Source organism: Hemicordylus capensis, chromosome 1 (assembly GCF_027244095.1).
Source record: "Hemicordylus capensis ecotype Gifberg chromosome 1, rHemCap1.1.pri, whole genome shotgun sequence".
NCBI lineage: Eukaryota > Metazoa > Chordata > Lepidosauria > Squamata > Cordylidae > Hemicordylus > Hemicordylus capensis.
In genome coordinates, this window is record NC_069657.1 from 400,113,251 (window position 1) to 400,127,799 (window position 14,549).

The window sequence follows — 14,549 nt, forward strand, 5'->3', positions numbered from 1 at the left end:
GATGCTAGTAAATTGAAAGATATGAAAGACAAGAAGCTGAAGAATGAAAACACCAAACAGTATCTGATCCAAAAATGCCACCTAGATTCAAGGAAAATTAGAGAAGTCCTGGAAATAATAAAGCAGCAAATAACAGCAGTGTCAAAGAAGATTAGCAGATACGAAGCTAGAATTACACAACACAGGCAGAATCTCCAATTCCAGTCAAATCAGAGATGTTTCTACCAAAGCATAGAAGGAGAAACTGCAAAAAACATAGAAACACCACATAAAGAAGAAACAGTGCAATTCTGGGGGAAATTATGGGACAATCCAGTAGACTATAATAAAAAAGCAGGCTGGATGAAAGAGGTCGAAAAATGTAACCAACAAATGCAAGATCTAATAATAACACCAAAATTAACAAGTGAAAGAGCAAAGAAAATTAAAAATTGGACTGCACCAGGCGATGATGAACTGCATGGCTTTTGGCTTAAACACCTAACAAGCCTTCATAAACAACTATCAAAACAGTTTAATCACATTTTGCAAGGAGGTGATATTGAACAATGGCTAACAACTGGGAAAACTCATGTCATCATGAAAGACCCAGCAAAAGGTGCAGTTCCAAGTAATTATAGACCGATAACCTGTCTGCCAACCATGTTCAAATTATTAACTGGAATAATAGCAGATGAAGTGATGCAATACTTATTAACTAACAAACAGCTTCCAGTTGAACAGAAAGGAAATTGCCAGAACACCAGAGGCACAAAAGACCAGCTGCTGATTTACAAAATGGTTTTAGAAAATTGCAAGAGAAGAAAAACCAATCTAAGTGTTGCATGGATTGACTACAAGAAAGCCTTCGACTCATTGCCTCACACATGGATACTAAAATGTTTAAAAACAACTGGTGTCAGCAAAAACATTCAGATATATATTTAAAAAGAACATGTGGAGTACACAGTTAACAACCAATGGCGAGACACTTGGACAGGTTAGCATTAGAAGAGGTATATTCCAAGGGGACTCACTATCCCCTCTGTTGTTTGTAATCACCATGGCTCCACTTTCACAAATACTAAACAAAAAAGGCCTCGGATACCAAACATCTAAAACATCAAGTAAAATCAACCATCTGCTGTACATGGACGATCTGAAGTTGTATGGAAAGTCCCAGTCAGAAATCAAATCACTGCTAAACACTGTCCATATATTCAGTTGCGATATAGCAATGGAGTTTGGACTAGACAAGTGTGCTGCATTAATAATGAACAGAGGGAAAATAAGAAAAACAGAAGGAATAGAACTGCCCAATGGAAGCAAGATCAAGAACCTGGAAGAGAAAGAACATTACAAATACTTGGGCATTCTCCAGGCTGATAACATTGCACACACTGAAGTGAAAAGAAAAATGGGAAGTGAATACATCAGGAGAGTTAGACAAATCTTCAAGTCCAAACTCAATGGTGGGAACACCATACAAGCCATAAACACCTGGGCTATACCTGTTATCAGATACACTGCAGGAATAACAGACTGGACCCAGGCAGAGCTAGAGACGCTAGATCATAAGACCAAGAAAATAATGACCATCAATCATGCTCTACACCCCCGCAGTGATGCAGATAGGCTATACCTCCCTCGTAGCTCAGGTGGAAGAGGAATGCTGCAAGTCCATCAAACAGTAGAGGAGGAAAAAAGAGGCCTTGAAGAATATATCAAGGATAGTGAAGAAGATGCACTTCAAATGGTCAATAATGAGAAACTATTCAACACCAATGAAAGGAAGCAGGCCTACAAGAAAGAACAAGTCAAGAACCGAGCAGAAAAATGGAAAAATAAGCCAATGCATGGTCAATATTTGCACAATATAAGTGGAAAATCAGACATCACCAAGACCTGGCAATGGCTTAAGAATGGCAACTTGAAGAAAAGAACTGAGGGTTTAATACTGGCTGTACAAGAACAGGCACTAAGAACAAATGCAATAAGAGCAAAAGTCGAAAAATCAACAACAAACAGCAAGTGCCGCCTTTGTAAAGAAGCAGATGAAACAGTGGACCACCTAAACAGCTGTTGTAAAAAGATCGTACAGACTGACTACAAACAAAGGCATGAAAAGGTAGCAGGGATGATACACTAGAACAACTGCAAAAAATACAAGCTACCTGTAGCCAAAGATTGGTGGGACCATACAATTGAAGAAGTGGTAGAAAATGAAGATGCAAAAATATTATGGGACTTCCGACTACAAACAGACAAACATCTGCCACACAATACACCAGATATAACTGTAGTCGAGGAGAAAGAAAAACAAGTTATAATAATCGACACAGCAATATCAGGGGATAGCATAACAGAAGAAAAAGAAATAGGAAAAAAAATCACAAAATACAAAGATCTACAAATTGAAATTGAAAGGCTGTGGCAGAAAAAGACCAAAATTATCCCAGTGGTAATTGGAGCCCTAGGTGCAATTCCAAAACAACTTGAAGAGCACCTCAACACCATAGGGGCCACAGAAATCACCATCAGCCAATTACAAAAAGCAACTTTACTGGGAACAGCCTATATTCTGTGACGATATCTATAATAACAGCAAAACATTGATAATAAAATTCAGCCATCCCAGGCCCTTGGGAAGGACTCGATGTCTGGATAAAACAAACCAGTCAATAACACCTGTCTGACTGTGTAAATAAATAATAATAATAATATTAGCACATGGGGAGATTTCACAAATCTGCTTCATTAGGTGGGGGGTGGGCATGGCAGACTAGGTCTTTTTGCATGCAATGTCAGCCTTACAATGTCAGCCAACATTAATAATAATGTTGGTGGGAAGTTGAGAACTGTCAATTAGTTATCTGAAAGATGGGTGTCAGATGTTTGGACGGGGGGTGGGGCAATTTCAGTGCTTGCCCTAGGCACTATTTTCCCTAGATACGCCTCTGTCCTCAGCCAAAGGCCATTGCTGCTGGGGATGCTGGGAGTTGTAGTCAATGACATCAAGGAATCCCTGTTACAGGGAACCCAGGTGTCATACAACATTGCACTGATTTGCATCAGGATTTGACCTAATGATGCCAAGACATAGTCTCCCAGCAACAGCAGTTCCCTCAACTTCTAGGCAAACAATAAAAGTTATGACAGTGAGGTGAATTACTGGGTAAACATAAGCACATTTCTGCAAGTCCATTTGGGCACAAGAACCTTGAGCCACCAGGATTTCAATGGTGGTACTGAAACTAATGCAGCACATGAAGTTAATGGAGAATACAGCCAGGAGATGGGACTGAGAACTTTTCTCTCCTGAGCATACAACTCTGTTAATGGAACTCCCTGAGAAAAGTGTGTGAGAAGCATTCATTTAGGCAAGCAATCTTCCTAAGTCATTCTTTCAATAAACGACACCCCTGAGTATGGTGAGCAGGCTCTGACCTTTAAAAGCTATACACATGCTAATTATTATGTGGTATAAATAGTTTTTAAACTGATGCATGCTCTTTTTAGCCATATGCAATAATAGCACAATGCCCCAAGTATTGAAATGTGTATTTTTTTCAACAGTGTAATTAAAACAAGCTGCAGATCCCTTTGCTGGTACTTTCAAGCAAATGTATTTGGGGAGAAGTGGAAAAACAGTCAATAGTATGCAATAGTATTGCAGCATTTTATTGGAAGAATATAATCTGAAAGATTTTGAAGGTATACATGTGTCATCCAGTTCACTCTCAACCATGAAGCTGGATATCCTATTTTTGGTCCATGACTAACAGATGCTATTCAGATTTCTGAAAATCTCAAACAACAAAAAAGGTTTTGCACAGCTAAAGAGGAGGTAATTGCTAGCAGAAAGTAGCTTTTGTGGATTTATTCACAAAGCTAGGCCCAGAAATCAGTAACAACTAGCTTAACACACGCAGAGCATCTGTGCGCTAGTACTTGATTGCTCCTCTCACCCCCTGCCACAGTCCCCCTCACTTCAGAGATCTCTCTACCCTCACCTGAGCTGCAATCCTGCTCTTCCTCCATCCGGTTGCTTTCATCCCCCTCATCCCTCTTGGCCACTCCTCCATCCCTTTACTCAACCCCCCTCACCCCTCTTGGTCACAGCTGCAGCATTGCTGGAGCCCACTGGCCAAGCTGCAGCCCCCTATCCCCAGACACCTCCCCACCCTCACCCAAGTCCTACTCCTGCTCCTCCCCACAGGAGCAGCAGCAGCAGTAGACCGGGCCCTTCCTCACTGCTGCCACCATCATGGCCGCTCGTTCCCCTCAGGCCGCTGACAGGCCTGGTCCCATCCCATCCCATGCCTGCCTGCCTCCAGCCAATGGCCTCAGTAGCCCCAAACAGCAGCAGTGGTTGACTGGGCCCTTCCTTGCTGCCAATAGGCGCTGCCATAGACGCTCATTCCCCTCAGGCTGCTGACAGGCTCAGGCCTGTCCCTTGCCCATCTTTCTTTCTTTCTTCTCCTCCCTTCTTTTTCTCTTCTCCACTCACTCTTCCCCTCTGTCTTTCTTCAACTCCCCCGCCCCTTCCTGAGTTAACAGATTTTGTTCATCTTGTTTCCTCATCTAATTCATATAGCGGCAGTCTCCTTCTCCTGAGGGGGCTCTTTTCTCCCTCACAACCACTTTCTTCGCAGAGCCCTGCCCACTATCCATTGATAGATAGATAGATAGATAGATAGATAGATAGATAGATAGATAGATAGATAGATAGATAGATAGATAGATAGATTCCTCACCTCTACAATCAAGAACATCTTACGACCAGTAACAGTTTTATTCCAACTGACCTTAACCATCACAGGCTCTTCCTCCCTATCTGCATATGGAATCCCCACTGCCAAATCACCATGGTACCACAGGCTCCTCCTCCCTATCTGCATATGGAATATCCACTGCCCATTCACCATGGTGCTTCTGCTCATGAAGTCTCACAAGAGCTGCAACACATGGGATTAGCCACAGGTATGCCTTAGAGAACGATATATATAGATGAAAAGTGTAGTTTACTAGAAGAAGGGCATGAGGAGTCCACCCTCTTCCCTTGATTTACCTTGCTGCACTGGGTGCTTTAAAGCAGTTTCCTTCCCACAGGGCTTACTTCTGGTAGTGGAGTCAGACTAGGGGGAAACTGCTCTAAATTAGCAGAGTACAGTGAAGTAAACGAGTGGAGGGAGGAAAGCAATGGTCTAGAAAACATTTAACAAACGTGGTTACCCCAACATCCAGTCTGGCCCTAAGACAGTCACTAATATTTGACAACTACCAGTGAGTACAGAGCAGCTTTTCTTAAAAGAATTAAAAATAAATAAAAATAAAATATACAAACAAGCTACTATAATACATAAAACTTCAAAGCTGACATATCCTTCAGTTTGAATTTTAAAAAAAATTCTACGAAATTATCCAAAGGCTAGCCCGTACAGATGTGGTTTTCGCTGCTATTTAATGCTTTGTAAATGGTTGCAGCAACACGGAAAACTGCAGTTTACTTTTCTGTTTTGTGTACTTATGCAACTGTTGCATTCACATAGAATTGTTTTGAAAGCTATTTCTTACAGGCAGCGTTCCCTGTAACAGGGATTCCCAGATGTTGTTATCTACAACTCCCAGCATCCCCAGTTGCTAGCGATTATGGGAGTTGTAGACAACATCTAGGAATCCGTTACAGAGAACACTGCTTACAGGCAATGCAAAGCAGGTATTTGAATTATCTTTAGAAATGTGATATCCCTCCCACTTCCCTACAAAAAATAAAAGAAAGAAGTACAGTAAAGAATTAAGCTATCACTGAGCCCAAACTTCGGACAGTGATGGCTACACTTTGGAAACATCTATACTAGGCTGATCTTCAAGTTAGTCTGTGTATGTACTGTAAGATGCTAGGATTCATGAGCCAGGAACCCAGGCAGCAGGGCTCAGGCACACTACTTACTGTGCAACCACAGCAGCTTCCAGGTAGAGTGAGTTATCAGTCTGTTCTCTGCTGCAGTGTAGCGTCACCCATATAGCAGCCAGAACCAGTACTGCAGCTCTTCAGCCCAGATAACCTGAGGGACCAATAGGGCCCTAGCCAATCCTATATAACAGCAGTTGCTCCAGGCTTGGTTCATCCGAGCAAGCAACAGCACAGACTTGCCCCATCTCACCTTGGTAGTACCTGGCCACCCAGCTGCTGCCTCCAACCATTCTGATCTTCACCTGCCAGATCCAGCATTTGTCCCCAGCCTGTCTTGACCACTTCTGCTCTCTCTGACCACTTCAACTCTCAACTGTCTGTTCCACAATCAGATCCTCTGGCAGTAGTCTGCCTTGGAGCCAGCACAAGGCCTGTACCCTCCTAATTATATGTTTAGGTTTCATCATACCTACTTGGTTTAGAGTGCCAATACTGGTATAAGATATACTTACTTTATCTACTTGATTCATAGAGATCCATTTGACAAGTAAGGCAACGATATTGACAATATAAAAGGAGTAAGGTAAAGATATTAATAGACTAAAGTGCTAAGCCAGCACTTCCAGTCTTTGCCTTAAAGAGTTCCAACTGGCATGGGTTCTGGAAGCGTGGGTGCTATGGAACACAGCAGCTTTATTTGAAATCCTGACTTTCTGGGCAAGCTTAAGTTGCTTGTGAGCTCATCTGGTAGAAGAACTTATTCCAACAGCATCCAAACAAAAAGGCCTCTCCCTTTTAGTTCTGGCACACTCCTCACAAAATATAAAAAGAGAAAAATTCCATTTAAATCCAGCATTAAAAACCTATAATACAGAAGCCTCTAAGTATACAGTACTATCTCCTTTAGAGAGGATACATGCTGCTATTTCATCTCAAATGTGAACGGATTCTGGCAACTTTTACTAAACAAGAAGTGCTAGTTTAAATGAACACTTATAAATTAGCTTCATAGTAAGGAAACCTGATAGTGGCAACCAAAGACAACATTTCAAAAGCTGGAAATTGTGCAAGAAAGAATTTATGCAGTCATTGAATTCATTTTCAGTAGAAAATCTTTTTTTTAATTAACAGAAGCAGCAAAATTTTGAGCACAGAAGCAAAACTACACAAAAGAAGGCTGCAATCTGCTGCACACCAATTTTGATGCAGTCCACTGAGCTGAGTGAGATTTAGTTCTGAGTAAACATGACAGGATTGGGATGTACATTTCAACCCTAAGCACACTTACTAGGGAGTAAATCCCACACTACTCAGTGAGTCATGTTTTGTTCTGAGTAAACATGGACAAGAATAGGCTGCACATAATACAACCAAGCAAAGCAGAAATTGTACTTTCCAAAGAACTTGCAACTTTATTTACAAGACTGCTTGTTTGGATTGTGTATGTAAATGCCTTCTCTAAAAAGAATCAGAACATTTGGTTTTCATTTGGTTGCAAATTTCATGAAAAACAAATAAACAGTTGGGGTTTATATTGAGTGGATGCCTAGGTAATTAATCCAGTTTTACAAACTAGACAGCGGGGGGTGAGGAGTTACTCATCACTATTGTGATCCATTGCTTCATGTCCATATGTTTCTTTGAAGTATTTATACCTTCTTCCAATATGAAAATATAGCTATACAGGAGAACCCTGTTAATCACAGACCCAGCATCCGCGGTTTCACATACCCCGCATTTGGGTAATTGCCATCTGACCTCGGTATACGTGAAAAAAGACTTTGAAATGATTAAGACTCACATATCTCTGGGTCAGGGATGGATGGAAATGGGCTCTAGGTTTGTAAAACAAAAAAGGAAGGAAGAAAAAGAAAAGGAGAAAAACCCTGATTTTCCACCAAAAATCCATGATTTATTTTTGATTTGGGGGCATTGCTGGACAGCTGGGGCATAAAGGGCATGGTACGGCACTCCCCCTCCAATTTCCCCCACTTTTAATCCATTTTTGTCCCATTTTCACCAGCCGCTCTGCACCGTATACACCCTTTTGCCCCGCTGCCTCAGGAACCTCCCAATTCCCAATGCCCTAATGCCCCATTATCCACGGTGTCACTATCCGCCCCACCCCAAGCAGAACGGAACTCCCGTGGATAACGGGTTTCTCCTGTACAATCTAATTTTGTTCTGATATCCCTAACATTTGCAAGGGGCCCTCGGAAATGTTTGGCAGGATCCAGGCTAAGATAGTCATGACTAAGCACCACCAAAATAAATGAGACAAGTTAGTTGTGAATACCTAGTCTCATTAATTTCAATGGCTGACATGATGCGCAAAGCTTCATGGGCGGTTCTGAACTGGCCATGCCACTTCAGACATCTAAAGCAACGTCTAAGGTGTTGCAGAATGGGGCTTGTTTGCTACAGCTTGAAATTGTGCAGTTGCTCTTCCACAGCACTACACATACAGTATTGGAAATAGTGTACATAGTGCCATGAAAGTGCAATTGCACAATTTTAAGTAGTGGTGAACAAGCCCTGTTTTACAATACCGTGTCCATTGCTTTAGATGCCCGCAACAGCATAGGTGGTTCATTGTCTCGCACATGTCAGCCAATGAGATTTAGTCATGACTAACTTAAGTCTAGATTATTTTCGTTGTTTTTTATTGTGTGGTGGTGGATGATAGCAATCTTTCGGTCTACTACAGTGCTTATGTTTTTCAAGCTAATTTGTATATTAACTAAATTGTGCCACTTAACTCCAGGAAGTTTTCTTTCAAATGAACATCAAGAGTTTTGATCTTTGAACTGCAAATATCCTGCCCCCGCCCCCCACCAAAAGAAAACTAAATGCTTTGCATCAACTTTTAAAATTCTGAAGTTAAATGTCACAAATTAATTCAGTTAAATTTACTATTTACATTCCATAGCAAAGTATGGTTTATTTAAGGAAATGCCAGATAGATTAAAGTGGAATGATCCATCACATTTTGTACCTCACTCTCCCTCCAAGAAGCTGAGGAAAGCATATATTTTATCCTTAAAAGAACCCTGTGAAGTAGTTTAAGGGCAAAGGAATAGTCACTGACTGAAGATCACTAATTAAGCTTCATGGCTCTACAATGAGTTGAACATAGTGCAACTTACTCTCTATCCACTATATCATATTGACTCCCCGCTTGGTAACTTATTTTGTAGGCTACATGTTGCACTAAAGGAACTGTCCCACCACCCCCCAAAAGCAATTATTGTTAGGCCCACCTAATATATCACATTTCAGATGTCACCTAAGATATGTTAGGTACACACCTAACCTGTATTCTGCTGATCTAGGCAGAGGTATGCAAGCTGTTGAGGGTAACATTCTTCCTAAGAATCAACTACAGGAGCAGTCAGGGGATGCTCCTGGATCTCCAGGTATCATTGGTAGCTAGGAGTGCCTTTTACTAGCTTCAGCTACTTCACCAGCTATGGCCCTAGCTAGGGAGGGCAAATCTCACTTCACTTACCTACACACTACAACGGCTGGTACAAAATGTGGCTGCTAGGAAACAGTTGGTGAAAAGAATGTGGATCATATAAAACAATCATACATCAATTGAATTTGTTACCAATTTATTTCCAGACTCAATTTAAAGTAATGTTAATGACCTTTAAAACTTCAAACAGCTTGAGAACCAAGTTATATTAAGAACCACCTCATCCATATCAATCTGCCCATGCTTAAAATCAGCATCTTCCTAGGCTTCAATATCAGGGGCAAGGCCTTTTCAGTGGTGGAGTCATGTTCATGAAATTCTCTCTCTGGGGAAGTCCGACAAGTTTCCCTACTTCCCTTTTTTAGATGATATTTCAAGATATTGTTTTTCTGGAAGGCATTTTTTAAAATCGACTCTTCCATATTTCATTAGTTTCTAAAGCTGAGGTGTGTTTTTTTTTTAATACTTTCATTTTTAATGCGTATTTTGTTGTTTGTAATGCTTTTTTAAAATGTAAGCCACTTTAGAAAATTAGTTTTAAAAGCAGGGTAACAAATCCTGAATACAATAGATCTGCTCTGCTTTATGTGATAAGCATTTCCTTCTCCTACACAATAAGCTTAATTTAGCTTACACAATGTCTAATTTAGCTTATGCCATATAGATGTCTGATGCAATTAGCACTGTTAACAACCAAAATTTGTCATACATTACAAGATCATCATCTTGCTGTTACCATGCAGCCCTTGTGAACAAGTAGTTGAACAAACAAAATTATTAATACATGGCTTTTCTGTGGGTCTTTGATCCAGACTCCTGATTCTGAATCCACTCCTCCTATCTGCTAGATTTATTCCTATTTCTATTGGCTGCTTTCCCTGGTGACTACCTGACCTCGTCTCCTGTCTCATTTGTGCTGGTTTTCCACATCAATTCTTGCTTCCTGACTCAGCAGTAAATTCCCCGCAACAGACTCAGCTTGGCTCCTAGACCTGTTGACAGTTTACATACATCAGCTCCTAACAAGATCCTGATCTCTTGGATCATGTTCTAAGTATATTTTGTTCTAAATTTAATTTTGCTCTTCAATCTAAGTATATACGACAAAAATGTGATGTAGTTGCAATTTAGGCAAATGGCATTAGGGACTGCATGAATAAAACTATTGTATGTAACACACAGGAGATAATAATGCTGCTCTATTTGCCACTGGTTAGGCCTCAACCAGCATACTGTGTCCAGTTTAGAGTACTACATTAAACAAGATACTAATAAATTAAATTCATTCAGAGGAGAGCAACAATGATGGATAAAAATATGGAATATGAATAGATCACATAAAATGTAATTTATTGCTGAAAACAAGGAAAATATTGTTTTTTTCACCAGTGGGGCTAGGGACAAAGAGAGCATGATGATGGGAGATCTGTGAACTAAACTCTGCCATATTTTAAAGGGTAAATGCAACTGTTGCCCCCCATCCCAACTTGGACTGTGCCCCAATACTGGTAGAGGGCTTCAGTGTTTTCACCAGTGCCATTTTCCAGTCCCTAATTGTTCTCTCCCCAACTGCTATTTGACCCATGGTGCTAAGTTGTTAAAAGCAGTCTGTTCTGCTCTCAGTGGAGTGAAAAGATCTCTCAATATGGGTTTCAGGCTTTGAGAATGGTGGTGGGGAGATTACTATCTGATTGATACAGAAATTTTAAGATGTTTTTCATCTTAACTGGATGTGGGAAAGTGGGAGGAAGCATAAACCTCTTAATGGATCCATGGAATTACAAATGGTATCTCCTTGGAGCATTCTTCCTTCTGCCATCTCCACTGCAGAACAACTAGTCACATAATTCTCATTCAGTCTGGTATTCAAATCACCCCAACGGTACAGGAGTCACTGTAGCACTGCTCCTTTTCATACTGTTAGGATAGCATAAGAGACCCCAGAACACGTGAGAGATGTCTATGCTGTGACACCTCCCTATTTCAGCATCAAGTTCTGGGATACTGGGTTAACACTAAGCTACAGAGTGTGCTCCTCTCACATGAACTCGGGCTCTTCATGTTACTTAGTCATGTATGAAGAAGTGGCACTGCTGCAGCTCTCACACTGCTGGACTAATACAACAAGCAAGCCTTTGAAACATAAATTACAGCTGGATATTGATTGAAGAGCAATTTGTGCTGTGCATCTAGTGTTTTACTCAATGCACTGGCTAGGCAGCTATGCTTCCCTGCTATATAGATTGATTGATTGATTGATTGATTGATTGATGTATATATATATAAAAAAATATGTTTATTTTATATATATAAATAAACATATTTTTATACTGCCCAAAACGTCTCTGGGCAGTTTACAACAGAAAGTAAAACATTAATTAAAACAAAAATGAAAACTTTAAAACACTACAACACTTTAAAATTTTTAAAACAATATTTTAAAACAACATTAAAACCATTAAAACAATATTAATTAAAAGCCTGGGTGAACAGATGCATCTTTAAAGACTTTTTTAAAGCTGTCAGAGATGGGGAGGCTCTTATTTCACTAGGGAGCGCATTCCAAAGCCTCGGGGCAGCAGCAGAGAAGGCCCATCCCTGAGTGGCCACCAGACAAACCAGTGGCAAATGCAGACGGACCTCTCCAGATGATCTCAGTGGGCAGTGGGGTTCATGACCACCCACCACATATGGATGGCAACTGGAGAGGGATGTCACCTCCAGAAGATAGATAAGCCTAATAGTAAACTGGCTTAGATACAGAGGCACCAAGATTTTGCATACCTTGCCTGTTCATACAAAACTGTTGGACAAGTTATCTGTTGACATCCATATAATGGTATCCTGAATCAGAGATATGAAGGATGTCAGGCAAGCACGATTCCCTCAGACCTGATGTGATCTTGTGGATCCAACTGTGTAACATTCTTCATATGAAGGACCCGCTTCATACGATCAAGCCACTCCTAGAAACACTACATAAGCCAAGACAACTGATGGTCTATACATGTCCTCAAGATAAACAGAACCTGAGAAGGCCCTCTCAGAGGAGGAGGAAGACAAAGCCACAACCAAGGCCTTGGTCCCAACAAAAGCCCCTCAAGTTCCTCAAACCTAGACACACAAGCTGTTGCTCCTCTTCTTACCAGTGAAGCCCAGATATGCCAAGGGCACAGCATATCCCAGAGAGATCTGGTCCCCTACTGAACTCCCTCCATCATCCCCAGAACTGCCAGAGTGGAGGTGATGCAGGGCTCAGGCAGACCTCCAGACCCAGAGATGAAGTGCCTGGTTGACAACTCAAGGCCTATATCCTGATAGGCTTACTCACAAGAGAGGTAAGCTATCTTAGGCACTTGCCTTGGATTGGGGCTATTTTGAAGTTCTAGGAAGGGGTAGGACTCATAGCTCTCATATAAGTTGGAACCTGCTCTTTGCTGGTACAATCAGTCCCTTCTCAAGCTCCTCTTGGCTCCAGCTGCTGCCTTGCTACTCTGTTGACTTACTGGCTAACAGGCTTCTCACCCCTCCTCACCAGAAGTGACTCAGCATGGAACTTCTCTCTTCCATCTCCTTCCCTCGTGCCCAAAGGCGTATCTAGGGAAAATAGCGCCCAGGGCAAACACTGAAATTGCGCCCCCTGTCCAAACATCTGACACCCATCTTTTCAGATAACTTCACCATAATATCAGCTGAAAAATACAAGTCAAGCTTGTTAATCTTTTAATATTTAAAAAACTATTTAGCAGTGGACGTAGCCAGACCAAAAAATGCTGGAAAACTACAAATTTCAGTATTCTGGGGCTCATGAAATACCCAAATACTATGTGGAGGTATACTTGGAAAACTAAACAGAAGTGCCTGTATAATTCTCTACTATGTACTGTAGCATCACCATTACATAAGTTTTAAAAATAAATGGAGAATTTGACTTTTCCCAGATACTCTGCAAATAATTAAAGGATATGCAGAGTAAACTGTGTCACTGCTTGGAATATATTCTAGTATTTCAGAAAGACAGTTAAAATGAGAGAAAGAGAGCAAGAAACTCCCAGTGTGCCTTAATAATAAAGATTTCACACTGATTCAGAGACAAACTCACCATTAATAACCATATTATTAAGACATCACATTTAACTCACTTATCACAAGAAGCAAAGTAAGAGCAAATGAATACAATCCTAGCTCATAAAATTCAGCTCATTATTCACAAGCCCTGATTCTCTGTACATAGTGCCAATCTGAATATGTGTACAGTGTCTTATATTATATTAATTTTTCAAATTTTTTTTACCTGTAGCCCCTTCAGGGGGCTTCCTAGAGGCCGTGGGGGGTCTGCCCTCCCCCCGCTGGCCTCTAGGACCTCGCAGGGACCAATGGAGCATGTGCGGTAGCCATTTTTTAAAATAATCTTTTTTTTAAAAAAATGGCCACTGAAAACAAAATGGCCACCGTGCATGCTCAAATGACCTCTGCAAGGCCTGGGGCCTCACAGAGGCCATCTGAGCATGCACAGTGGCCATTTTGTTTTTGGCAGCCTTTAAAAAAAAAAAAATTCTACAAAATGGCGCCCCCCTTCAAGTGGTGCCCGGGGCACATGCCCTGCCTGCCTCACCCTAGATATGCCCCTGCTCGTGCCAAAGCTATCAACCAACAGCCTGCAAATACATTCTTAGAAGCCTTCCATCATCTTGCCACCAACACAACCACTGGTAGTCCAACCTCAGTCATCCTTTCCTCATCTCTTCCCACCAGCCTCTTGTCTCCAGGAGATGTGTACACCAGTCAAACCATTAGTTCAATTACAGCATTAATTCATCTTCTTCCCCTTCCAACTACATCTCACACATTTGGGAATGGGAATTTCAGATGCACTGCCGGAGATATTAAAAGCAGGAGCCAACAGAAGCCTTGATTGAGTTCCTCCTGCAGGGTCTCTATAACCAGCACATGACAGACACTCTCAGTCTTCATATTCCCTTAGCTTCCTTAAAAAACTTGGTTGAAACTAAAAAACAACAACCGCTATACCCAATGCTATGGCAAACAGCCATTGTATTTTGCTACTTTCTTAGGAATGAGATACAGTCCCACCTGAAATACATTACCCAGAAGTAAGTTATACTGAAATCAGTGCAATATACTTGCATTTAAAATCTGAACTGGACTGAACTG

The 14,549-nt window shown here is 41.1% G+C and overlaps 1 protein-coding gene across 4 annotated transcripts in view; it reads right to left on the minus strand.

The window, feature by feature from the left end:
- The window catches only part of KIF6 (kinesin family member 6), a 352,942-nt gene that overhangs the window by 199,953 nt on the left and 138,440 nt on the right, over window positions 1-14,549 (minus strand). The gene's annotated exons all lie outside the window — the stretch shown is intronic.